Below are 27,249 nucleotides of genomic sequence, written 5' to 3'. Positions count from 1 at the left end.
ACATTGTACATGTTTTACTTGAATACTGTACTGGTATTTTTATTACGAGACATTGGAGTCATAAGAATATCATACCATTATGATGGAATTAGCAACACAACGTATTTAACATAAGGCTTTTGGTGCAGGTCTAAACTTCATTGAATAGCTGCCCATGCAGCCAATATTCAATTTTCAGTGTTAGATTTATGTGCTGGTATTAGATCGTTGCCAACTCAACTCATTTTCATGGCTTCGATTACATCGTAAGATCAAACCCAAGCCCATGAGAGCGTTAGCCAAAGTGCATTGGGCAAGCTAAAAACCATTGACATTGAGGGATGAAGGGCATTTGAGAGTGATTCACTCCAATTTACTGAAAAGGACAGAGTTTGAGCCCTCCTAACACCCACACTACCCAACTGTATCAATCTCATAGTCCTCTGAGTCACTGTAGACGCAAACACCACGAGAGACCCATGTCTATTCAGAGAAAAGAAGAAAGGAAATCCATTCAATGCCATCTGATATGCATAGGCTGCTCGAGACGGATTGGGACGTCATCTGTATCTAACATTGACAAAATGAGGTGCCAGAGAGAATGGCCCAATTTCACGTACCCAGGCATTCTGATTTGTTTTCATGTGATTCCAACCAGCAAATCTCGATCAGACAGTTATCCCGATACAAGTCAACATGCGTTACATTTGAATGTCTCGAGTTCAAAGTTTATCAGTGACAGACAGAATAGAGCGGGCGGCGTCAGCACACATCATTTAGAAGTATCCCTCTCCTCTCTCCAATTCCTGAAGGCTTTCGGCGCAAAACAAACAAATCATTTTCTTCTCCGTTTTTATTTTTTTCTGGATTTATTTGCACACAAGGAAATACAAAACAATACAATGACGTTTTAAAAGGTAAACAGAAAGGACACGTGCAGGAGAGTTAAGAAACACAGAGGCTTATAGGCACCTCCCCCTTTCAAAGTTTAAAACAAAACCATGAAAAATCCACAATCAGTTTAAAATAAATAAATACATTTGGGATTTACACAGAAAAAAACATGGTCAATTAAGGTAAAAGAGAAGTATTGATAATTCAAGCAAAATCTAAATGAAGGCTGAAAGGCAGTGAAGTATTGGGATGAGGCGTTAAGTGGAATATCTAAATATATAAGGAGAATAAGCTTTTGCAGTGCTTGAGGTGTTCCGGGAGACTGTTCCCCCCCCAAAAAAAAGACCTCTGTAGGAGATGGCACATTTACCTAGTCTTGTATGGAAACAAATTGGTGTGGAGATGGCAGTTCTTGTGGAGTAGTGGTGGACCTGAGTATTAAATGTGAATAGCGATTGAAAATAAATCAAATAAAATGTTATTTGTCACATGCGCCGAATACAACAGTTGTAGACCTTACTGTGAAATGCTTACTTACAAGCCTTCAACCAACAATGCAGTTCAAGAAATGTAACCTTTATGTTTTATTTAACTAGGCAAGTCAGGTTAAGAACAAATTCTTATTTACAATGACTGCCAAACCCTCCCCTAACCTGGACGACGCTGGGCCAATTGTTGGGCCGCACTATGGGACTCCCGATCACGGCAGGTTGTGATACAGCCCGGGATCGAACCAGGGTCTGTAGTGACACCTCTAGCACTGCGATGTAGTGCCTTAGATCGCTGCAACACTAAGGAGTCCAAATAGAGTTAGGAAAATATTTACTCAATAAAACTAAAGTACATTTTTTAATGAAAAGTAACAAGTCTATATTCAGGGGGTACCGGTATCGAGTCAATGTGTGGGGGTACAGGTTAGTTGAGGTAATTTGTACATGTATGTAAGGGTAAAGTGACTATGCAAAGATAATAAACAGTGAGTAACAGCAGTGTAAAAACAAAGGGGGGGGGGTCAATGTAAAGAGTCTGGTGGCCATTTAATTAATTGTTCAGCAGTCTTATGGCTTGTGGATAGAAGCTGTTAAGGAGCCTTTTGGACCTAGACTTGGCTCTCCGGTACTGCTTGCAGTGCGGTAGCAGAGAAAACAGTCTATGACTTGGGTGACTGGAGTCTTTGACACCGCCTAGTATATAAACTCAGCAAAAAAGAAACATCCTTTTTTCAGGACCCTGTCTTTCAGAGATAATTTGTAAAAATCCAAATCACTTCACAGATCTTCATTGTAAAGGGTTTAAACACTGTTTCCCATGCTTGTTCAATGAACCATAAACAATTAATGAACATGCACCTGTGGAACGGTCGTTAAGACACTAACAGCTTACATGCGGTAGACATTTAAGGTCACAGTTATGAAAACTTAGGACACTAAAGAGGCCTTTCTACTGACTCTGAAAAACACAAAAAGAAAGATACCCAGGGTCCCTGCTCATCTGCGTGTTTGTGCCTTTGGCATGCTGCAAGGAGGCACGAGGACTGCAGATGTGGCCAGGGCAATAAATTGCAATGTCTGTACTGCGAGACACCTAAGACAGCGCTACAGGGAGAAAGGACCGACAGCTGATCGTCCTCGCAGTGGCAGACCACGTGTAACAACACCTGCACAGGATCGGTACATCTGAACATCACACCTGTGGGACAGGCACAGGATGGCAACAACAACTCCCTGTTACACAAGGAACACACAATCCCTCCATCAGTGCTCAGACTGTCCGCAATAGGCTGAGAGAGGCTGGACTGAGGGCGTGTAGGCCTGTAAGGCAGGTCCTCACCAGACATCACCGGCAACAACGTTGCCTATGGGCACAAACCCACAGTCGCTGGATCAGACAGGACTGGAAAAAAGTGTTCTTCACTGACGAGTCGCGGTTTTGTCTCACCAGGGGTGATGGTCGTATTCGAAGGAATTTGCATTTTTTTATGGTGTGTTAAAGAATCATCGGACTGAGCTTGTTGTCATTGCAGGCAATCTCAACTCTGTGCGTTACAGGGAAGACATCCTCCTCCCTCATGTGGTACCCTTCCTGCAGGCTGATCCTGACATGACCCTCCAGCATGACAATGCCACCAGCCAATACTGCTCGTTCTGTGCGTGATATCCTGCAAGACAGGAATGTCAGTGTTCTGCCATGGCCAGCGAAGAGCACGGATCTAAATCCCATTCAGCACGTCTGGGACCTGTTGGATCGGAGGGTGAGGGCTAGGCCCATTTCCCCCAGAAATGTCTGGGAACTTGCAGGTGCCTTGGTGGAAGAGGGGTAACATCTCACATCTCACATGAGGAGATGCACTGCAGTACTTAATGCAGCTAGTGGCCACACCAGATGATTGATTACTTTTGATTTTGACACCCCCTTTTTTCAGGAACACATTATTCCATTTCTGTTTGTCACATGTCTGTGGAACTTGTTCAGTTTATGTCTCATTTGTGCATCGTGTTTTGTTCATACAAATATTTACGCATGGTAAGTTTGCTGAAAATAAACGCAGTTGACAGTGAATGGACGTTTTCTTTTTTTGCTGAGTTTAAGTCCTGGTTGGCAGGAAGCTTGGCCCCAGTGATGTACTGGGCCATTCACACTACCAAGCGGTTCAACCAGTCAGGATGCTCTCAATGGTACAGCTTAAAACCTTTTGAGGATCTGGGGACACATGACAAATCTTTTCAGTCTCCTTAGTGGGAAAAGTTGTTGTCGTGCCCTCTTCATGACTGTCTTGGTGTTTTTGGACCATGATAGTTGTTGGTGATGAGGACACCAAGGAACTTGAAACTTTCGACCCGCTCCACTACAGCCCCGTCGATGTTAATGGAGCCTGTTCGGCCCTCCTTTTCCTGTAGCCCACGATCAGCTCTTTTGTCTTGCTCACATTGAGGGAGAGATTTTTGTCCTGGCACCACACTTCCAGGTCTCTGACCTCCTCCTTATAGGCCGTCTCATCGTTGTCGGTGATCAGGCCTACCACTGTTGTGTCAATGGAAAGGTGGAGAGGAACTGGCACGACTGTCTGAATGATTTGCCATCTTCACAAAACTTTTTTGCAGGTTTCTGGCCCAGATAAATGAAGGTGTAGTACAGATTCAATATTATTTTACTTGTCTGATGACACCAATGCCTCTCACAACTGTATTATAGACAAATAAAATGTAATTTCTCTGGTTAAATTTTTGATCAATGAGAACACCTAGGAATTTGGTAGAATTAACACAGGAAGGAAAATTGGTCGATGTATGGATTTCCTCATGCAAAACTGATTATTTTGTATTTTTTCTTATAAAAAGCATGCTTTTTTCTTTTCTTTTCGGGACAACATAGTTGATTCAAACCAGTTGTCAACATGATTTAGCATAGACATAGGCTACGTGGCCTGCGCACCACACTTTGGAGTCAGAACATTGAATAAGAGAAAATGATCATTCCATGTATGCATGTTGTTGAAATATCATTATTAGGAAGAATGTCACAATGGTTGGGGAAATTACCTTTAAATTGTAGAACCAGTTTATTGGTTGTAATTGCCAATTGGGTCCTGGGTGCCAAGTTCCTATAGTATGTAGGCCCACCATGTTGAGCTCCCGTTGGACAGATTCAATTAGCTTTTTGAAGGGGAGGCTGTACAGTCTTGCCCTCTACCTGTGTCTGTTGAAATAGGACAGGTTAAGCCTGATACAGTGGCTATTTCTTTGGGGTTATTGCCTGTGTATACTTGTATATTTTGTATGAAATGGCGCTTTCACCATCACTTGACTTGAGACTTGAAAACCTGTGACTCGACTCGCTCTTAGAATGCACGACTTGGACTTGACTAGAGTCTTGACCCGTTCTACTTGGGACTCAACTTGAGATTCGAACCTTCTAACTTGAGACTTGCTTGTGACTCAAATAATAGTGACTTGGTCCCACCTCCGCCTGGAGCGTAACATTTATGACACATGACCAATGTTCTGCTAAATGATCGGGCAACACTGGAGTGGAAACATGATCTCATTCCCATAATGAGCAAAACGCGTAGTTTAGTTATATGCAGTTAGTTCCTTGTTACAGCTATCCCATTATTCGTGTCCCTAATTTCACCTTCAGAAAAGATAAAAATGCATTTTGATGGATAACTCGTTGCGACATAGTTGTGTTCTGTTGATACTTATAAGGTCAGAAGATTGAAAAAAAGTTGCATGAAAGTGAGTACATTCATGTTGAACTGTAAATACAGCTGTGTAAATACACTTTTTCTATACACCTGAAAGGGATAACAGACCTGTGATGCAAATTGAATATTAAATCAGAAACCTGTCGGGGTGTGCTTCTTTCCAATTTAGAGTCCAAAAATGCAATCAAAACTTTGATCTTCCCTATCGCAAATTACCGAGCTTAATGAGACGTAGGGCCGATAAAATGATTATGAGTAGGGATCTCTCCGGTACCGTACCATTACAGCGATCACAAATATGTTAACCTCTTTGAAGTGTGAGGCAGTGTTTTATAATAAAACATAATTTATTGTATTAAGTAAACAGCATGTACTGTATCTGGTCAGGGTCAGAAGACTGTGATCCCTATTTTCTCGTTTTCACACTAGTGACTCAATCCCTTTGGTCTGCCATCTAATCCCAAGTTTTACAGTGTACGTGGTAGTTATGGGACTGTTTATTTCTTAGGGCTGATTCATTGACTCAGGTTTGGCAGGAAAAAGAGGTAACCCTATGACATTTACATTAACAACTTTTTTTTGCGGTTTTGGATTTGGTTATTTCCATCAAGCTAAAGGAGTACAATAAATAAATCCACCCAATCCATAAATTCATTGAAGTGTTTTGAAACATACGCAAAGCAGAATACAGACAAAGGGAATCAAAACAGAATAAAATCTAATGTCCATCCTTGATCCATTTCCTTCAAGGTGTTTTGAAACGAAGGCAAGGAAAAACAATAGAGAAAGAGCCCCGTTCTGTGTTCCCCTGGGACCTCCTTGTTGCACAGTAACAGTACTGTAGCCTACCTCGTTTTTTCCACAGTAGAAGCCAGCAGCTTGTGTGATTGTTCCCAGGCTGCCAGATCCGGTGGTCCTCGGGGAGCCTCCCTATGTGCCTGTTTCAAATCACTACAATCACATGCAGGGCCCCCACGGGACGCCAACCGCCAAGAGCCCTGCAGGCTGAAAGAAACACCTGGTTTCCTGTGGCTCCTATAAAGAAAATGATGACTACGATGGAGATGATATCCACGCTAGCATTAGATGCTATTTTGTAATTAGGAGTTTCTTATGCGCTAGAAGTTTTTGATTGAATCTAGCAGGTTTAGCTAGGTCTTGTTTTTCTTCAAAGGAATCCATTTGCATTCTTGGAAAAATATGTGTAGTTTGTCTGACAGTTGCTTAGTGATTGACTTTATACACTTACAATGCTTATTTCTGGATATATGTCACATTTGAAGAATTGTTTTTTCGGGCATTTTAAGAGCCAGTCTTCAGTAGGCATGTTTGTAGAATAAAGATAGAGTGAAAATATTACATAGTTTCTAAGTTTGAGTTATTTTGATTTTGGGTGCCAAACCTATAGGATCTCTGCTTGTTGCATTGGTCTACTTACAGTATCACGTTTTAGGGAAGACCCAGATGCAGACAGTGTCGAGGTAACAAAAGTGTATTACTGGAACAGGGGCAGGCAAAACGACAGGCAGAGGTCAGTAATCCAGATCAGAGTCAAAAAGTACAGAACAGCAGGCAGTCTCAGGGTCAGGGCAGGCAGAATGGTCAAAACCGGGGATACTAGAAAACAGGCCAGACAGGAGCAAGGGGAAAACCACTGGTAGGCTTGATGGACAAAACTTACCGGCAACAGACAAACCGAGAATAGAGGTATAAATACACTGGGGATAATGGGGAAGATAGGCGACACCTGGAGGGGGGTGGAGACATGCACAAAGACAGGTGAAACAGATCAGGGTGTGACATACAGTGAAAGAGATAGGTTGAACATAGAACAGAATTTACAGAAAAACACCTAATTCATCTGAAAACGAGCTGCTACTGTCACAATCGTCGTAATAACATTCAGACCAAAGTGCAGCGTGATATGGGTTCCACATCTTTTAATTAGTGAAACACAAAAAACAATAAAGAGCAAACGACACGTGAAGCTTTGGAGTGCTCACAGGAAACTACACATAAACAAGATCCCACAAAACACAGTGGGGAAATGGCTGCCTAAATATGATCCCCAATCAAAGACAACGAAAAACAGCTGCCTCTGATTGGGAACCATACAAGGCAAACATAGAAATACACAACCTAGATTAGAACACCCCCCCCTAGTCACTCCCCGACCTAACCAAAATAAAATAGAGAATAAAAAAGGCTCTCTATGGTCAGGGCGTGACAGTACCCCCCCCCCCCCAAAGGTGCAGACTCAGGCCGCAAAACCTGAAACCAACTGGGGGGGGTAGGGGGGGTGACTAGAGTCGGTGGCGGCTCCGGTGCGGGTCTTTGCCCCCGCCCAGACCAGGGGTCCGGCCATGGAGCCGGGTAGAACAGAGGAAGGCTCCAGCCTTGGAGCTGGATTTGATGCCGTGCCCGCACTGAGCCCCGACACCGAGGAAGGCTCCGGCCTTGGAGCGGGACCGGACGCCGTGCCTGGACTGGGCACCGGCACAGAGGAAGGCTCCGGCCTGTGGACCGTCGCAGGAGGTTTAGGACTGTGGACCGTCGCAGGAGGTTCCGGACTGTGGACCGTCGCAGGAGGTTCCGGAACGTGGACCGTCGCAGGAGGTTCCGGAACGTGGACCGTCGCAGGAGGTTCCGGACTGTGGACCGTCGCCGGAAGCTCCGGACTATGAAACGTCTTCGGAAGCTCTGGACTGGGGATGCGCACTGGAGGCCGAGTGCGTGGAGCCGGTACAGGTGGCACCGGACTGGTGACACGCACTTCAGGGTGAGTGCGGGGAGCAGGCACAGGACGTGCCGGACTGGGAAGGCGCACTGGAGTCCTAGTGCATGGAGCCGGTACAGGTGGCACCGGACTGGTGACACGCACTTCAGGGCGAGTGCGGGGAGCAGGCACAAGACGTACCGGGGTGTGGAGGCGTACTGGAGGTCTGGTGCGTAGAGCGGGCACAAATTGTCCTGGACAGATGACACACTCCGCACGGCGAGTTTTTACCAGACTGCTAGCACGCTCCTCAGGACGAGTACGGAGAGCTGACTCAGGTGGCAGCAAACAGATAACACGCTCCTTAGGGCGAATGTTGTGCATCATACACCAACACAACACCTCTCTCATTTCTCTCTCCTCCAATTTCTCCATCAACTCTCTGACTCTCTCCGTTCACTCTCCTCTAATTTCTCCCTCTTCTCCCAGACTGGCTCTGGTTCACTCCCCGCTTCCGACCACCCCTTGTGTCCCACCTCCCAAAATCTGGGCTGACTTTTGGGCTTTCTATGTGGCCGCGAACTCCGGCGTCATCGCTGTCCTCCCTTCTCTCCTTGCGTCTGCTGCCAAGGAAGGCTATTCTCTCCTGCCATGATTTCCTCCCAAGTCCAGGATGTCTTCCCCTCCTTTATCTCCTCCCAAGCCCAGGATACCTTCTCCCAATCAGAGACAACGAAAAACAGCTGCCTCTGATTGGGAACCATACCAGGCCAACATAGAAATACACAACCTAGATTAGAACACCCCCCCTAGTCACACCCCGACCTAACCAAAATAGAGAATAAAAAAGGCTCTCTATGGTCAGGGTGTGACAGCTACGTGATAAAACACTGAATACAAAACAGACATTCCTAGCGATATCTGTAACAAACGGTTTGTATGTCAAAAGAGATTAGATCTGTCAATTATAAACGTGTATGTGTGCCTCCATCCCTAGTGGTGAGACCTTTGAGAATAAGAAGAAAAAAATATCTGATAGAGGTGTAATTCAATTTGTTCTCATCCCACAGAAGGATATTATGAATGCATCTTTATGGAAGAAAATTAAAGATGACTTTTTAATCATTTGATACCTCATTATGGATTACCTAATGTGTGCGTCGCAGGACTTGGTTGAAATTAACAAAGTGTTGATTGAATAGGCAGGTACACTGCGACACACACAATCGCTTTATTTGACTCTTCTGGTATTTTTTGTGTGATTTTGGGTAATTACTGAAAACATCAACTTCCCCTTACTCATTGAAGCTGAGCACCATTTCCTGCACTTCAGCTGCTTGATATCCCCCTTGATAATTCGATGGGAAATGTATTTCATTTAAATGTCGTACAGCGGCAGCTGTAATTAATTGCGCTGCTGTTCAATGGAAGATAGTTCAGTGACTCCATTGTGTGAACATGGGGCTGCTGCTACACTTATAGGGTAGCGTGTGTGTGTGTGTGTGGGAGGGAGCTGCTGGCAAAGGGAACAGATGCCGCCTGGGACCAAAAATCTATCTGAGAATCTAGAAACGGCTTAACTAAGTCTCTCTCCAGGAATCTGACACATCATGTGTCTCTCCTATCCAAGGGGATTCTCAGGTGAAATAGAAGTTCTTCCACACATTATTCCGTCTTCATTCACTTGAAATAATCACAGATCTATAACTAAAACATTAAAAGCACTATACCCATCCCATTACCAACACAACCATGTAAGATATGCACCAACCTATTTTTATTTTATTTTCGACAGGGTCAGAAATTTAAGTATACTCCTCTATGGCCCTCATCTGTCACCTTATAAGGATGTGTTCACTGTGCATGCAGCACCTGGATGTCATCATGAACACTTCTGCAGGTGTTGATTCTAGTTGCAGACAAAATATGCAAATGAGATGCCTGACCATGTTTCCTTAACACAGCCTTGTGAATACAGGAATACATTGGTAAGGTTTATACTTTACAGGGATTCTTCGGTACTTTTGTGTACTTTTTAGCCAGTAGTTCAGAAAGTAGTGCTCATAAGCCAAAAGTGGTACCCGAAAATTGCGTACTACATCACACATGTGCACCACATCATTGCTCTCTCTCTCGCTCTGCTGTAAGTACATCATGCGCAACTTGCTAGCGGTTACTGAAGCTCATTGTTTGAACTGGAATTGCTAGGGGGCTGAGGGAAAATGTAGGGAAATTGGCACAGCACAGCTTGCAGAAAAACAGTTGCTTTCAATGTAGAGATTTAGTGGCTAGTTGAGGTAAAACAGTAATTCTGCTCATAGATTATGAAAGTATGAACTACACATTGACACATCCGGCCCAAATTGGGATGTTAAATACATTTTAGTAGTTGCCAATGTTCCGGAGCATGTCTTTAATTGGGAGAACACAAATACAAGTGCTGCTGTTTAGTAAATGGAGGTTCCACAATAAATTACCTTCTATCTTTACTACAAAATAAATTTTATTAAAATGAAAAAACGAATAGCCATTATTTCATTCATACTGCCTCCATGAACCATTTACGACATGTGACTGACAGCCTCGATTCAGTCTTATGTAGCAACATTTTAAATTGTGTTTTTAACACTGGACAAAAGTAGAGACTCAGAGCTAGAAAATGGTATATCAGACACTGCAGGTATAGAACAATGTGAAAGTGTCACGTCCTGACCTTAGTTCCTTTTTTATGTCTCTATTTTGGTTTGGTCAGGGCGTGAGTTGGGGTGGGCATTCTATGTTTTTATGTTTTGTATTTCTGTGTTTGGCCTGGTATGGTTCCCAATCAGAGGCAGCTGTCTATCATTGTCTCTGATTGAGAACCATACTTAGGTATCCTGTTCCCACCTGTGTGTGTGGGTAGTTGTTTCCTGTTTTGTGTTGTGTCACCTGATAGGACTGTTTCAATTTTCGTTGTTTCACTTTTGTTATTTTGTATTTCAGTGTTCAGTTGTAATATATTTAACATGGACACGTACCACGCTGCAGTTTGGTCCAATCTTTCCTAACATCAGACGAGGACGACGATCGTTACAGAAAGTTGATAAACTTGTAACCCCACTTTTGAGAAAATGACCCTTGAATGTTTTGGTACACCTACTGGAGAGCTCATCTTTGTCTACACCCACTAAGCATTGTTCACACCCTCTTGAGCCTTAGCGCCACCCATCTTTTTAAGGATTCACATGAAGTCATTTGCTAAACAGAGTGATTAGTTTAGTAAACAACCAAAGATTTCAAGACAAAGTGGTGAAAGTAGTAGCCTACAATAAGGAAAAATACCAGTTAAAAAAAAATAATAATAATTGGCCTGTATCCTAATCTGACTTTGGTGCAGGTCATGTTATTCTTCACATTACCGTCTCTGGTAAACACAAACTATATCAAATAAAATAAGTTGATTTGTCACGTGCACAGGATACAGAAGGTACAGTATAGTGAAATGGTTACCTGCAATATCATAAACAGAACGTTTCCAGAAAAAAATATTTGATACTTATTAGATGATGCTTATGTGACACACTTGTCTAAATTGATGGGTCATGTGAAGGAAATTCTATAACCAACCCCCAGCCACATCTAAACAAAGTGGATGGGTCACTATTGTCTAGACATGTAGACATGTTCATGAAATAAAATAGATGGCCGTAATCACACCCAGTCACACCTGGCTAAATTGATCTGTCATGTAATCATCTGGTGAAGTGTTTTGTTTAGACTTGTAGTATTTTGTTTAGACAGCATTCTCCCAACTCATACTATTACCATTTTAGTATGAATCTGCAGGTAGCTAAATCTAACCAACCAGGTTCAATGTTAGCTAGCTAACATTAGGCTGTAACTAAGAATGCAAAAGGATTTCTGATTCAAATAATAATAATATTACTACACAGATCATACATGCAAAGGTAGCTAGCGAGCCAGCAAGCTAATGTTTGCTAGCTAGCAAAAAGTACACTTTCACTTGCAATGAAAATGACTTCCTGACAAAATTAGAAACATATATCTGAAAATGTAGCTAGACTCTTACCCGTATACATGGATGAACACTTCACGGCAGACTGGAACCATTTAACTCTGTTTTGTTTGCAGCTATCTTGCTTGGCCAGCACTATGTCAAGTCACTCCGGTTCACACTGACCAGCGTAGTGTGTGCAGAAAGTAGCAAATCACTTTTTCCAACTGATGTGTCAATAGCGCCTGCTAAATTCAGTGCATCAATGTTGTTGAGAACAGTAGCAAAACTTTTGTAGTTCTCGATGGCTATATATTTCAAAAACGGCACGGTAGAAAGGACGATAAAAACACACTGAGCATCTCACGTCGTAAACAGAAGCATGCTACATGGTAGACTATTCCAAACTCAGCCCATCCATTATCTCAACCAATCATGGCTAACAAGAATGTTCCTGTCTTTTTCTGTGGCGAAACCAACTAGAATCGTAATTTAACAATTGTATTTGTTTTTACGGATGGAAAACAAATTTGTTATTAAGGCACATGAAAGTTCATATGTTCCAGAAGGCAAATCTGCCCCAAAAATGTATTTTGATTGAAAAAATGTATGTTGACGTTCAAATGCCTCTCCTGTGAAGTAGCGACATACGCCTAGTTTTCTGAAACAAGTCACATATTCCTGGAAAATAATTGCCAGATGTGATAGAGGAGTCGATAAATATGAAAAAACACAGATAAAAGCCTTGGAAATGTTCAAAGAAAGAACGAAAATATGTGGCAGCAAGCAAAAATATGAAAGGACGACTTTACAAAAGCTCAAACAATACCCATGCTTTCAAAAGCTTCAATATACAGAGCGTAGAAAAAACATCAACATTTAAACCAATAATAGCAGCCACTGCAGACATGCGAAAAGTTCTGTGCAGCACGTTTTACCGATTCCATAGTAAACAACTTTTCATTTTACAGTTCATTCATTGAATCCGAGTTCTATTTTCCTCAAGGATTCTTAGGCTGTATGACTAATCTATTGTCAGAAGTGTGTCTCTGAGACTACGATATCTAACCTCTCACTAACTATAGACTTTTTGACTGAATATACATTGGCATATTAATTGCATCATTTTTGGGTTACTCAATTTTAAACCTTACCATGCAGAGGTAATTGAGGTAGTACTTGTGTTATGTAATACTTGTATTATGATAGTAAAACTCCCTGTGTCGTTGGGCAGACATACCAAGTGACATTGTCACTTCTTGTGACATACTGTCATTCTCTATGCCCAAAGTCCATGAAGCAAGACTGACAAAGAGACTTGAGGTCAAGAGACCAGTTGGGAGGAAGGCGATGGTTACATTATATATGGCTGTTGAAACTTAATTTAAACAAAGTGACACAAATTATTAAGAGGCCACCTCCTCTTAATTCCCTCATCCAAGCTCTAGTTCATGACAGGATCTCAGGCCGAGACGAGATGCTCTCCAACTATTACAGACTCTATGCAGTGCCACTGACGAGAAAGGACGTGGCTAATTAGCCCGTGTCATCCAAAATGACATGCTAATCACGTGCTTGGAGCAATTACTCCAGTTTAGAAGATTTATCTCTATATCTCAGTGTGATAAGATAGCGCTTGTCATCAAAATTAGGCTCTTTAAATACATTTGGAGCTCGCTAACTTGGAGGGGGGAGGAAAGAAGCTGGAGGAGAGAGGAGGAGGGTAGGGATGGGGGACTGCCTCAGTCCTCTACTTTCAGGCCCTCAGGCCTAGTCATCTGGAGAAAGGCACAGTCTTTTTTACAGAGTTCTCGTCTCATCTCCAGTGCATAAAATTGAGTGTTTGGTATATTTACTCTGAATATCAGTGAGTGGGACTCTATTGGTTCTAACGCTTATCAGTTTGCACAACTTACTCACAGGCTTTGGTTGAGCTCCCTTGCTATGCAAAGACCAATTGAGCTAGTTGCATAATAATTACAATTATTAAACAGTGAGTTAGCCCAAAAACGTGGTGCTTGGACATGAGGTTGGAGCATGAATCATTTTCATAGAATGACGACGTGGCAAATGTAATCACCACTTAGGATTACTTAGTATAAACATTGCTGAGAGTGAAAGTGGGAGAGAGAGAGGTCCACACGTTGGGTAAAAAAGAAAAAGCCATGGTAAACGAGAACAATTCAATTATACCCTTACAGCACAATGCAGGTTTACCGTTTATGGAATTACAGAGATGAACAGCTTTGGCAACCATTAAGGATAGGGATGAAAAGTCTAGCCTCTAGCAAGCTGTTTTAGTTGGTCGGGTAGGGTATGGATCCATTCATAAAAATAGCCTTAGCATCGTTAGCCACCATAGGTCGGATATGTACTGCTTTGAAAACCTCATTCTAAGCAGTGGCATCACATTTCCCTGTGGGGAATCTTTAGCAGGGACACATTTGTGACATTACCTGAGTGTATGTCCTGGCCTATAGGAAAGACATCATTGAATATGAATATACTGGTAAAACTATTTTGTTCTGTCAAACACAGAGCATATTGGGAAATGGTGGAGAATTATGCTAAAATATGGAAAAAATTTCATTGAAAAGTGTGGTTTGTTGCTGTGGGCCTGGGCTGTTTCTGCTGTTGCTGCTCTTGTTTGTGTGGCTGTCGCTGTCTTTCCACTGTAAGCTCTCTCCTGCCCAGGGTTCATTATGTGTGACAGTGTACAGGAAGAGAGAGAGAGCCAGGGAGGAAAGCAGACAGGCAGGGAAGCAGCGAGGAAGAAGGGAGATGGGTATCTCCACCTTATATCATGTATAAGTCAATTGGCAGCGTTATGTGCATTTTTTTATGCTGACCCAGCGAAAACGTCCAGCCCCCGGCACAGCTGATGCCGTTTGAATCCATTTGCTCTGTCACTATTACACACACACACGTACGTACACAGACACGCACACACACACCCTTCCCAAAATGTATTTATCCCCAGTGGAGTTATGGCATTGAACTGCTTGGTTGATGTTGGGGGGGTCTACAAATCTACAAGATGGATGATCTCTGTTCGGCTATCAAAATCCACGGTAGATTTAAAAAAAACAACACGAATCAAATGCACAAGACAAACGGACAACAGGGAAGGAGAAACATTAACTCACATCCGTATTTCATACAGGGCGGTTGCATCTTAAATGTCCAACTTGCATATCTTAATTAAAGTGGTGAATCTATGAGGACTCGCCTTATACAGTATATCAGGAGTTAATCCAACTTTGCCTGGTCCACAATTGTCAGTCTATTTCAAAACAGGATCACCAGTAACATCAGGTCTGACATAGCGTCATTATGGAATCTTGCACATGTTAACATACCATACAAATTTCAAACCCATGAGACAACTCCAACATTTTCTGATGATGACTGACGGATAGAGCAACGCACTGCCGTCTCTTTGTAAAAAAAATATATATATTGATACACGCTCCAGTGGACTGGTATGTTAATTAAATACATGCTTATTTAAATTTGTCGACAGCTGGAATTTCACAGTGAACAGAGGATCGCTGTTCCCTGAAGAATGTGAAACATAATTGGTTGACAGCAAAAGTAACACACAATTAGTTCAGGGGTTTAATTAATATTATTCCGATGAGGTCCTGTTTCAGCGGCTACAGGACCTGTGGTTTCTGCCATCGATGTACCGTATCCATGCCGCAGATGTGCCGAGAGAAGAGCTGAATGCGATTGGTTGTCGTTTGCAGCAGATGCCTATGGTGGGGCTAAATCTCAGGAAAAATGGGAGGGAAAATGTCCCCTCCAGGCTATTTCGGTACTATCTATCTGTGCTTGAAATGTCAATAGTGTTCACTGATCAAATTAAGAGTTTTACCCCCCTCCCAATTCTGCTGATGTTACTAAATTCTCAATTCCTGCATATGTATGTGGTTTTGAAAACGAGTTCGATAAGATCTATCTAGTATTTCACCTTATTTATCACCATAGTTGTGGTGACTTAAGTGTATGTGCACGGTTGTAGTGACTGATCTCCACATGATTGTAGGAGAAACAGTTACGTACAGTACCTATCAGAGCTGCCATTCCATCATTTAGCTCAGTGACATACATTTTACATTGACATTTTAGTCATTTAGCAGACGCTCTTATCTAGAATGACTTACAGAAGCAATTAGGGTTAAGTGCCTTGTTCAAGGGCAAATCAACATTATACATGTTATGGCTCCAATTATGGGTCCAATTATGCTATGTCAATATCCCCTACACCTGACTAGTAACAACACAGCCTTTTGCATTATTCTGGGTACAGTAACCAGTCTCAGATCCACTGACAGGAACTGAAGTCTCTATGCTCTCCCACTCTCTTATTACCCTCTGCCATTTCAGCACCAGCATCCTAGAATCCATCATCACTCTCAACGCAGGTACCCTCGCTCTCTCTCTCTCCTCACAGGGAATTGACACCTGCAGTCCTTTGTGAGTCATGTATCACACTCTCTTAAATGGCCTACCATGGATTACGGACAACAATACACTTTGTTTTGGGCCATTGTGCAAAACATTAAAAAGCTATTTGCCAACAGACCTATCGAGCCGAACCTACAATCGGCCCCCAGCATCCAGCCTCAGGTGGATTGTTATTGTCATTGAGTGGTTAGTGGGATCTACAGGGGTGGTGTTGGGGGAGTTTATCAAGTCAGACCTCAGAATAGCAAACCAGGGTTTTGTCTTAAATCCTCTTGGATAACTCCTTAGTGTTGTTGGTGGATACATTAGTAGAATTGCACAGACAGGCAGACACACACATGTGCACAAACACCTCGACGCTTATAACTCGAGATCCTTATCACATCCAAAGAATATTAAACGCACATCACAAAGCCACCCTGTCATGTTTACCGCGGCAGCAGCGGAGGTAGTAGCAGAGGTTAGTGTCATGCTCTGGAAAAGTCAACAGGGTCGGACAGGCTGTGAGCTGTCACCTCCAAGATCACAAGGCCAGCACCCTTGTAACCGCTACCTCAGGCAACACTGCTCACTTCTGTTTATCCTGTTATGCAGCCGAGCAAACAAACCAGACCTGCATTGTATTAATCACGCCCAACGATATTAAATCAAACAAAACCCTAGAACAGGTCACTGATGGTCAACTGCACCCAGTGCATCCATCAACAAAACCACCGCCCTTCCATGTGCACTGCACGCGCCACATACTGTATCTAGATGATATATCAGAAATTAGTAAATGATTGGCCGACCTGAAGAATGAGCGTCTCTATTTGCATGGAGGGAGTAAGTGAGTGAGTAAAGTGCTGAACGAGGTTTGCTTGGATTTCTACTCCTTCTTCATTAATCCGGCTTAATTGCGGTCAAATGGTCAGCACAGCCGAGGCACAACAATCGCTCAATGACACAGTTCGTTCTTCCGTCCCACCGCTGATGAATGATCTTGAAGGTCCCAGTGTGTGTTAGCTTAGCCCTCGCTGCTCAAACAATACCAACTATTTGGATAACTTTGAAGTTCGCAAGCACTCAGGCTGTAGAAGAAGTGTGTGTGGTGGCTGAGATGTTGGGTAATTCAGACTTCACATTTCATCCCATATCCTGGGAATAATTAGTGTATAGCTCAGCTGGAGGAGGGTTCTAGACATCTACGAGTTTGTCTAGGGCCTAACTTCTGAAACACTTTGCCTGAGGGTTAGCATAGATTAGACCCAAGGCATAGATTAATGAGGGATCCTGATCTCACCTGACATATACTCCTATAGCTCTATGTCTAAGGACGAGCTCAGCAAATATCTTTAAATTCATCTCAGGATAAAATAAGTACAATTAAATTATATCCAGCTTCATTTATATAGCACATTTCAGATGTGAATACAATGCAATGTGCTTCACAGGATAAGAACAATTAAAATAGAAACATATATATTTACTACACAACAAACATAAAATTATAACAATAAAAACAGAAAGACAAAAAAAAACACCCTAAGGAAAAGCAAAGCTAAATAGGTGAGCATTACAGTGGTTAAGCCTGCTTGTATTAAAAGCATGGATTAGTCTCTCTGTATCAGCCTGAGATAGAAACTGCCACACTTTGGCAATGTTCCTCAGGTAATAGAATGCTATTTTGGTTACATTCCTAATGTGTGATTTTAAATTGAGTTCAGAATCTAAAATGACACCTAGGTTTTTAACTTGGTGTTTTATTTTTATTGCCCGTGAATTCAAATGTGCGGTCAGAGTCTATCTCTGTGCTTTGGCTCCAATAATAAGTACCTCATTCTTGCCTTAATTTAGCTGGAGGAAGTTGTGAGCCATCCAAGTATTTAAAAAAACGAAAAACAGTCTAATAATTTATCTGTGGAGCTAAAATCATCTGGTGACACAGAAATGTGTGTATTGTTGTGTATTGTCTGTGTATCAGTGAAAATCAATAAAAACTATTTACAAAAAAACAAACAACTCAGGATCCAGTCTTAACGTAAGTCTGAATGCAATGTTCTAACAAAAAGAAGACGATAAATATGGAGCCGATAAACTCATCAGGTTGGCCTGATTGCTACGCCAATGTCACAATTAGATCTCCCTTAATATAATACAGCGGCATTAAGTCCTGAAACAATTGCTTGATATCCTCACATTAAGGTTAATTTCACATCAAGCCACATGAGCATTTAGATTACTGACGTCTGCACTGTCAATTAAGTAGGGTCCGGATATTGGTTTGAGTGAGTTAGCAAATGATAACATAATGAATGAGCGTGGCACTCGATGGAGAACCATGACTTGCGGCTCAGAGGCAGATGACAAGAAGTAGTCTGGCCTGGATCGGTTTAATTCAGTATCCAATGTGTCTTGTCAAACTTAATCGCATTAAAGCAATGTGTTTCTCAGTGTCTTGCACAATGGGGAAATACATAGCTTCTTATAATTGATAGATAGATAACAGATACATCATATTTAACCAGATACGTCATTGACAATGCATTAATAACAACCCGTCTGTCAAGATTCTGATTTAATTGTCAAGTTATGACTATAGTATTTCATTAACTTCTGAAAAGGTTCTGATACAAAGCGCTTTATTCAATCTCTATCGCTGAAGCGTTACAGATTGTGCCATAGAAATGTAAATGTCATTTCCGATTTGAGCAGACATATGCAGAGTTTACCGTGAAGGCAGTCTCCACTAACGCAGGAGCATTGCCTTTAAATGTCAACCACGCTGCGATCATGAACTGCCGCAATATGGATTGAATAGTGCCCAAACTTAAACTTCATTATAGTGGCAGACTAAGTGTTAAACTGAAATGGACGTTTACCTGACTACAGATATCTAACAAGTTAAGATATATATATATATATAAATATATATACACTGCTCAAAAAAATAAAGGGAACACTTAAACAACACAATGTAACTCCAAGTCAATTACACTTCTGTGAAATCAAACTGTCCACTTAGGAAGCAACACTGATTGACAATAAATTGCACATGCTGTTGTGCAAATGGAATAGACAAAAGGTGGAAATTATAGGCAATTAGCAAGACACCCCCAATAAAGGAGTGATTCTGCAGGTGGTGACCACAGACCACTTCTCAGTTCCTATGCTTCCTGGCTGATGTTTTGGTCACTTTTGAATGCTGGCGGTGCTCTCACTCTAGTGGTAACATGAGACGGAGTCTACAACCCACACAAGTGGCTCAGGTAGTGCAGCTCATCCAGGATGGCACATCAATGCGAGCTGTGGCAAGAAGGTTTGCTGTGTCTGTCAGCGTAGTGTCCAGAGTATGGAGGCGCTACCAGGAGACAGGCCAGTACATCAGGAGAGGTGGAGGAGGCCGTAGGAGGGCAACAACCCAGCAGCAGGACCGCTACCTCCGCCTTTGTGCAAGGAGTAGCACTGCCAGAGCCCTGCAAAATGACCTCCAGCAGGCCACAAATGTGCATGTGTCAGCATATGGTCTCACAAGGGGTCTGAGGATCTCATCTCGGTACCTAATGGCAGTCAGGCTACCTCTGGCGAGCACATGGAGGGCTGTGCGGCCCCACAAAGAAATGCCACCCCACACCATGACTGACCCACCGCCAAACCGGTCATGCTGGAGGATGTTGCAGGCAGCAGAACGTTCTCCACGGCGTCTCCAGACTCTGTCACGTCTGTCACATGTGCTCATGTGCTCAGTGTGAACCTGCTTTCATCTGTGAAGAGCACAGGGCGCCAGTGGCGAATTTGCCAATATTGGTGTTCTCTGGCAAATGCCAAACGTCCTGCACGGTGTTGGGCTGTAAGCACAACCCCCACCTGTGGACGTCGGGCCCTCATACCACCCTCATGGAGTCTGTTTCTGACCGTTTGAGCAGACACATGCACATTTGTGGCCTGCTGGAGGTCATTTTGCAGGGCTCTGGCAGTGCTACTCCTTGCACAAAGGCGGAGGTAGCGGTCCTGCTGCTGGGTTGTTGCCCTCCTACGGCCTCCTCCACCTCTCCTGATGTACTGGCCTGTCTCCTGGTAGCGCCTCCATACTCTGGACACTACGCTGACAGACACAGCAAACCTTCTTGCCACAGCTCGCATTGATGTGCCATCCTGGATGAGCTGCACTACCTGAGCCACTTGTGTGGGTTGTAGACTCCGTCTCATGTTACCACTAGAGTGAGAGCACCGCCAGCATTCAAAAGTGACCAAAACATCAGCCAGGAAGCATAGGAACTGAGAAGTGGTCTGTGGTCACCACCTGCAGAATCACTCCTTTATTGGGGGTGTCTTGCTAATTGCCTATAATTTCCACCTTTTGTCTATTCCATTTGCACAACAGCATGTGCAATTTATTGTCAATCAGTGTTGCTTCCTAAGTGGACAGTTTGATTTCACAGAAGTGTGATTGACTTGGAGTTACATTGTGTTGTTTAAGTGTTCCCTTTATTTTTTTGAGCAGTGTATATATCACTGGAGAATACCTCTTCATTTTTCAAAACAGCTACATTCCATTTATTAAAAAAGTTAGGAAACTGTACTGGGTAGGTAACTGTGTTGGTGTTTTAATGTAGCTCCAGGTTAAGTTGCCATGGGGTAGCCCCAGGTTCCATTTGGCTTAGAATCTGCCCAATTACTGGTCCTGTTCCCCTTAGCAACTCCACTTTCAGTTTGGGCAGGGGTGGAGGGTGGACCAGGATGGGACAATTTCAACAGAGAACCCCCTGATTCCACAGATCGACAGCTTTAGCTTCTTTACTTTAACTTTTTTTTTTTTTGTACAGATCATTTCCCACTCAATTAAGATGCGGTACGGGACCGGAGAGGGGGTCACTGGCTGCGAGTGAAAAATCGATTTGATTTGATTCTACCAATTGCATTCTGTTTTCAGGCAACTTGACTGCTCCTGGTGTGACATTTTGACATTCAGTCCTTGTGACGAACATAATATTTCAGCAAACATTACAAAAGCAATACGGTGGATATCCGCAGGGGGGTTGCAAGGTGTGACCATTGCATTCAACAAGGTTCTTATTTCCCAAGCGGTTTGCCTGGATTGTTTTGAAGGGCTGCTGAACTGAGCCGCTCTTTTCGCCAGACATCACACAGAGAACTCATTAATTAAATGGAACGACTGCATTAATGCAACTCAATTATGCGAGAGGTTATTTTCACAGAGTTTAAGAGGTTTCTTCCGGCCTTGGTTCCCTCTCCGCTGGGGCATCCCTTTTGTAAAGATGCAGATAAACAGTTAAAACCCTTTACATCTTCCCTCTGAAGGTTATCTTAAGTTCAAGAGTATGTGGTTTTGATTTAAAAACGGAAACCTGAAAGCATTATTCTTGCTTTTACACCATTTCAGGGTCCTTTCCAACCCTGCAAGGTGTTGTGGTGGTGTGCTCATTTGCACAGGACTGGGGTGCGTTGGCTATGCGTCTCACAACATGCACACAAAGAGATCATTCGGTAACACGTTACATTAAGAACAATGTGTAATTACAGGTTTACTGCACAGGTATAAAAGCACGTTTCTAACGGATGTTCTAGAAAACACTGAGTAACACTTGAAGGGTCTGAAACCCCTTAACTATTGTGTGTACATATGGGTGTGGGTTCCTATAATATTCTGTTTCTCTATCCCAAATGGAGACTGTGGGGCTGCATTACCATCATTTTATTCAGTTCTGTCTGCATAGGCTTCTCTTAGCTTGGTATTTATAACTCAACACATTTCACTCATCCTCTCCGCTAAATTATTTAGCAGCACAAACCACATTAATGGGGAATACATCTCTGGGAGATCGGGGGGGGGGGTTATTTATGTACGACAAAGACAAGGAATTGAAGCATTGTAATTCAAATGAGGATGAGGGGGAAAGATAATGGAGAGGGCTGGGGTGGGGTTTAGAAGGGTTTGCCAGGGTTTTCCATTTTTTCACCGGGTTACTTTAGTGACCTCAGGGAATAAACCTACCAAAGGGCTATGTTGCATGTTCCAAAGCCGTTTTGGATAGGACAGAGGATGGGAAAGTAACGGGAGAAAAAGGGGAGGAGGAAAGAAAGACGATGTTCATGTGGCAGGAATAACTATCGTATCAAATGTTGGTAGTAACCACAAGAACACCGAGGTGTGGTTAAAATCACTGAGGAAGCCAAACCAGTAAAAAAAGCCATATCACAACCTATGTTGTGATAATTGTGTTGTTTACTCAATAACCCATTAGTTGAAACGCCAGTGTGATATACAGTAAGGCCGTGACAACAAAAAGACAACAGTCACACAGTGGCAGAATAAATTCAACTACACAAACGCTTGTTTCATTACTAGAGAGCAACATTTGTCCGGTGAAGTCCACAAAAATAATATGTCATGTAATCACCTGCAGCATGGTCAAGCAAGTTCATATTTTTGACAGTCGACTAAACAACTAAGATACCAAAAACAATGTAGACCAATCAATGTTGCTAAATATCATGTGGTTGTCCATGGTACTGATTTCTGTGTGTGTGTGCGCGCAAGCAAAACAAAAAAAATTGACTTACCCTACTTGTAGACGAGTTTAATGCCAATGCCATCATCCTCCCTTTTAATGTTGGCAAAACAATCTATGACTCGGTAATACAGTAAACTAAATTTTTGTTTGTCATAGGCTACCTAGCTAAAATGCTCGCTAGACTAATTTCATCGCATGGGCAACAATGAACCAGCTAAGTTAGCTAGCTAATTAACGTGAACCTACTAGGCTACCCCATCTCCATCCATGGCTTAGGAAAGGGACACTTTTGCAAGCTAGTTGATGCGGGACCTCAACACAAGTAGACCAGAAACTAAAATGGCGTTATGCTAAGGAAGTAATTTGATTGGTGTGATGTCAAATCCAAACTGGCCTCCTTTGGGGAGCGTTTTGCTGCACCAGGATAACCCACACTTGAGCTTAGCTCAACTCTGATTGAAAATATATATATATATATAAAATATATCATTTTTATCAAGGGAGGCCAAATGCTTCCTGGCATCAATCTATCAAATGCTACGGGTGCAACATGTTATACTCTTTTGGTCCAGACAGCATCAGATACCTGGGCTACACATACTGAGACAGAGGAGTGCTGTTTCCCTCGCTCGCATGATTTCTCCAGTGAGATTCAGCCACTTGCGAATTGAAGGAAAGTTATGAAAACACAGAGAGACTAAATATAAATTATTTGTATTATTCTATTGGTCAAATATTTGAAGAATCCTGGCTTCCCTTGGCATCCATGAATAGACACCACAGCCATGGAATTGTTTTTCAAGTTCCCTTCAGGGCAGGAGGAGGGCTAACACATTTTAATGGTTTTAAATGTATTCCTGGAACATAGCTGGCTTTGTGACAACCTGGAAGTGTTTTTTTTTGTATCTGTAAGTGTTCTATATCTATTAGCACAAACATTTCATTAAAATGTCTAATAGGGATTCAGCAAATCCTGACATGTGGGATATGTTCTTGTAAAATTATGAAAAAGGGATCCAGACACCAAATTACCTGTGTCACTTTTAGCTAGCAAAGATTGTAACCTGTGTTGATTTTGTTTGGCAGATTCACTAGTAAGGTTCTCATGGAAACAGAATTGTCGTTAACCTCTCTTGGGTACGTGAAACGTTAGCGTCCCACCTCTACAACAGCCAGTGAAACTGCTGGGCGCCAAATTCAAATACAGAAATACTCATTATAAAAATTCAGAAAACAAAACATATTTTACATAGGTTTAAAGATTAACTTCTTGTGAATCCAACCACGGTGTCAGATTTTAAAAATGCTTTACGGCGAAAGCATACCTTACGATTATTTGAGAACATAGCCCAGCAGACAAATCATTACAAACAGTAACCAGCCAAGTAGAAGAGTTACACAAGTCAGAAATAGAGATAAAATTAATCCCTTACCTTTGATGATCTTCATATGGTTGCACTCAGCAGACATTCATTTACTCAATAAATGTTCCTTTTGTTCGATAAAGTCTCTTTATATCCAAAAACCTCAGTTTTGTTCGCACGTTTTCTTCAGTAATCCACAGGCTCAAAAGAGTCAAAACAGGCAGACAAAAAAATACAAATTGTATCCATAAAGTTCATAGAAACATGTCAAACGATGTTTATATTCAACCCTCAGGTTGTTTTTAGCCTAAATAATCGGTAATATTTCAACCGGACAATAACGTCGTCAATATAAAAGGTAAACAAGAAAGGTACTCTCTCGGTTGCGCGCATGAAAAAGCTCTGTGACACTTTAGGGTCCACTCATTCAGACTGCTCTTACTTCCTAATTTTTCAGAATACAAGCCTGAAACAATTTCTAAAGACTGTTGACATCTAGTGGAAGGCATAGGAACTGCAATTTGAGTCCTAAGTCAATGGATACTGTAATGGCATTGAATAGAAAACTACAAAACCAACAACAAAAAAACTACTTCCTGAATGGATTTTTCTCAGGTTTTCGCCTGCCAAATCCGTTCTGTTATACTCACAGACACTATTTTAACAGTTTTGGAAACTTTAGTGTGTTTTCTATCCAAATCTACCAGTTATATACATATCATATCTTCTGGGCCCGAGAAGCAGGCAGTTTAATTTGGACATGCTTTTCATCCAAAATTCCGAATGCTGCCCCCTACCCTAGATACGTTTTTAATAAGCCTATTCATAGGTTGCATCTCCATCACTCGGTCGCGTCATGCCATTGTTATGAACATTATCGAGCCGCCCTGAATGGGCGGCGCCTTAGTGGTGCCCTAAAGTGGTAATAAGGCCAATCATTCTGGAAGGAGGCTAACTGCTGTTTCACCTAAATTAGACTATAGTGCCTTAGAAATACAATGACATTGCTAAAGTTGTCAATTATTTATTAGGAAATAACTTTGCCAGCATTGTAAATTTACTTTAGACAGACGGCAATGTTGTCGTTAGCTAGCAAAGTTTGTAAAAAAATAGCTAGCAATGCTAACATTAGCTAGCTAAAATTAGATAACGTTATATTGCATCTAAGGTCAATCTGGTGACATCAAAAGGCCTCCTTTTGAATGTGATTGTATTTCCAAGCCTAATGCACTTTTGATGAAATCTTCATCAGCGCTCATTGATGATGCATTGAGTAGAATGCTCAGCCGGGCATCAGTTCAAAACAAACGTTCAAAACAATATTGTGACAAAACATGCAACCCATATTTAGCGTGGTTTCATTTTCCAATTCAGAACCGTGTCAAATGACATATGTTGTTTTTGTAACATACACAGGCATTATATTACTTCAAAGGGTTATACAGAGTGCCTCCCCAGACTTCTTTCAAACAACATTTTCTAGTTCATCAATTAGAAATAGTTTGGTTAGTGACATGAATATGTATGGAGTTTAAACACACTCAGTTGGCTTTTGATTATGAAGTTGACTCTCTCTTTTCTCAACAGGGTATCTAGTCGATTTAAAAAATATATATCAAACAGAAGACATATTGCAACTTTTCAGAAGTGAAAATACTCACTGGGCACAAACTGGTTGAATGAATGTTCTTTCAACATAATACATGGAAAATACATTGGCTTTGCAAAAACTGTTGCTTTGAGGGTGACATTTCAACCGCAGAATTATGTCATCATTGTAACAAATTTTCAACATACACACATTTTTACCTTTGAAACAACGTACTATGTTCAAGTTATATCCACTATCAGAAAAAAACAATAGGCTGGGAAGCACCTCCTACTGGAGGGTTGATCTATCTACAGCTATTCCTTTGTTCTCCCATCCAGGGTTTTAACTGACTACTATCGATGTGCTATCTTGTGAATGATTATTGAGAGATCTCCACTTACTAAATTAGTAGATTCACTGTTGCTATCAAAGATATTCCAAATGGTAGGTTTAACAGAGCAAATTAAATGTAACAGTTGTCGTGACTTGACTTTAACATTAATCTGAAGACTGTTATTTATCTAATTCACCCCTCCTGCTGTGTTCGTTTCATGTTAATTAATTATGTGTTCCTGGTCCAAAATTCCCCCCCCCCCATTATAGCTGATTATAAATCCATAATAATACATATATTATCACCTGATGTTGTGTTTGATCCTTTTATCAACTTAAGTTCTTGTGAACATTACAAGTTTTGAACTTCTATTTGCTATTTATGGCCTGTAGGCCTCATTGACCTGAGCTCATAAAACTTGTTTTTGAGTAAAAAAATACATAATGTATGGATTATTTTGACTATAACAAATACTCAGATGAAACATAATGTGCTATTTATCACATCTCTTGGTCTGGATAATATTCTGTGTTGTCTTCAACTTCTGACACTTCCTCCTCTAATGCATCTTCACTGTCAGTTTCCTGGCCTCTCTCCTCCTCACCAGTGTCATGATCAAAGATATGATCAAGAGCCTCACATACAGTATTTCGTTTGGTCATTGTGTTGCCACAGAATGAATTGTGAGCAAGGCCTCAAAAAAGCTTTACATACCAGAGCAGCGAGAAAAGTTCTATATATTATTGAAACAATGTTGTGATTGTTTGTAAGAATGCCAATCTGTGTGGTTCCCGTGGGGGAAAGAATCTATTGGAGAAAGGTTCCCGTGTTGGTTGCTGTGGGGGTTGCCATGGAAGCCAAGAAGGGGAGTGAGGTGTGTGTGTTGATGAATGGGCATGCGCCTGAACTAATTTTTATACACTAATCTAGTCTCACCCATTCATTTCTAATGACCGGTCATTTTTGACCGGGAACACCACAGGCGTACAAAAGTTAAATATATCACCCAAAATGTAAACAAAATGTATTTTGTGTGTTCAGTTGCCATGTGTGGACAAAGTCATGGAACCTTATGACGATCAGATTAAAGGAACTACATTTTTTAGGGAGAAAACTTGTAAATCGTTCCAAATCGACCGGAACACAACAGGAGAGTTAATTGTTACCCGATTTATATTAATCATATAG

The sequence above is a fragment of the Salvelinus namaycush genome, chromosome 36 (genome assembly GCF_016432855.1).
Source record: "Salvelinus namaycush isolate Seneca chromosome 36, SaNama_1.0, whole genome shotgun sequence".
NCBI lineage: Eukaryota > Metazoa > Chordata > Actinopteri > Salmoniformes > Salmonidae > Salvelinus > Salvelinus namaycush.
Note: the sequence above shows the minus strand (reverse complement) of the source record.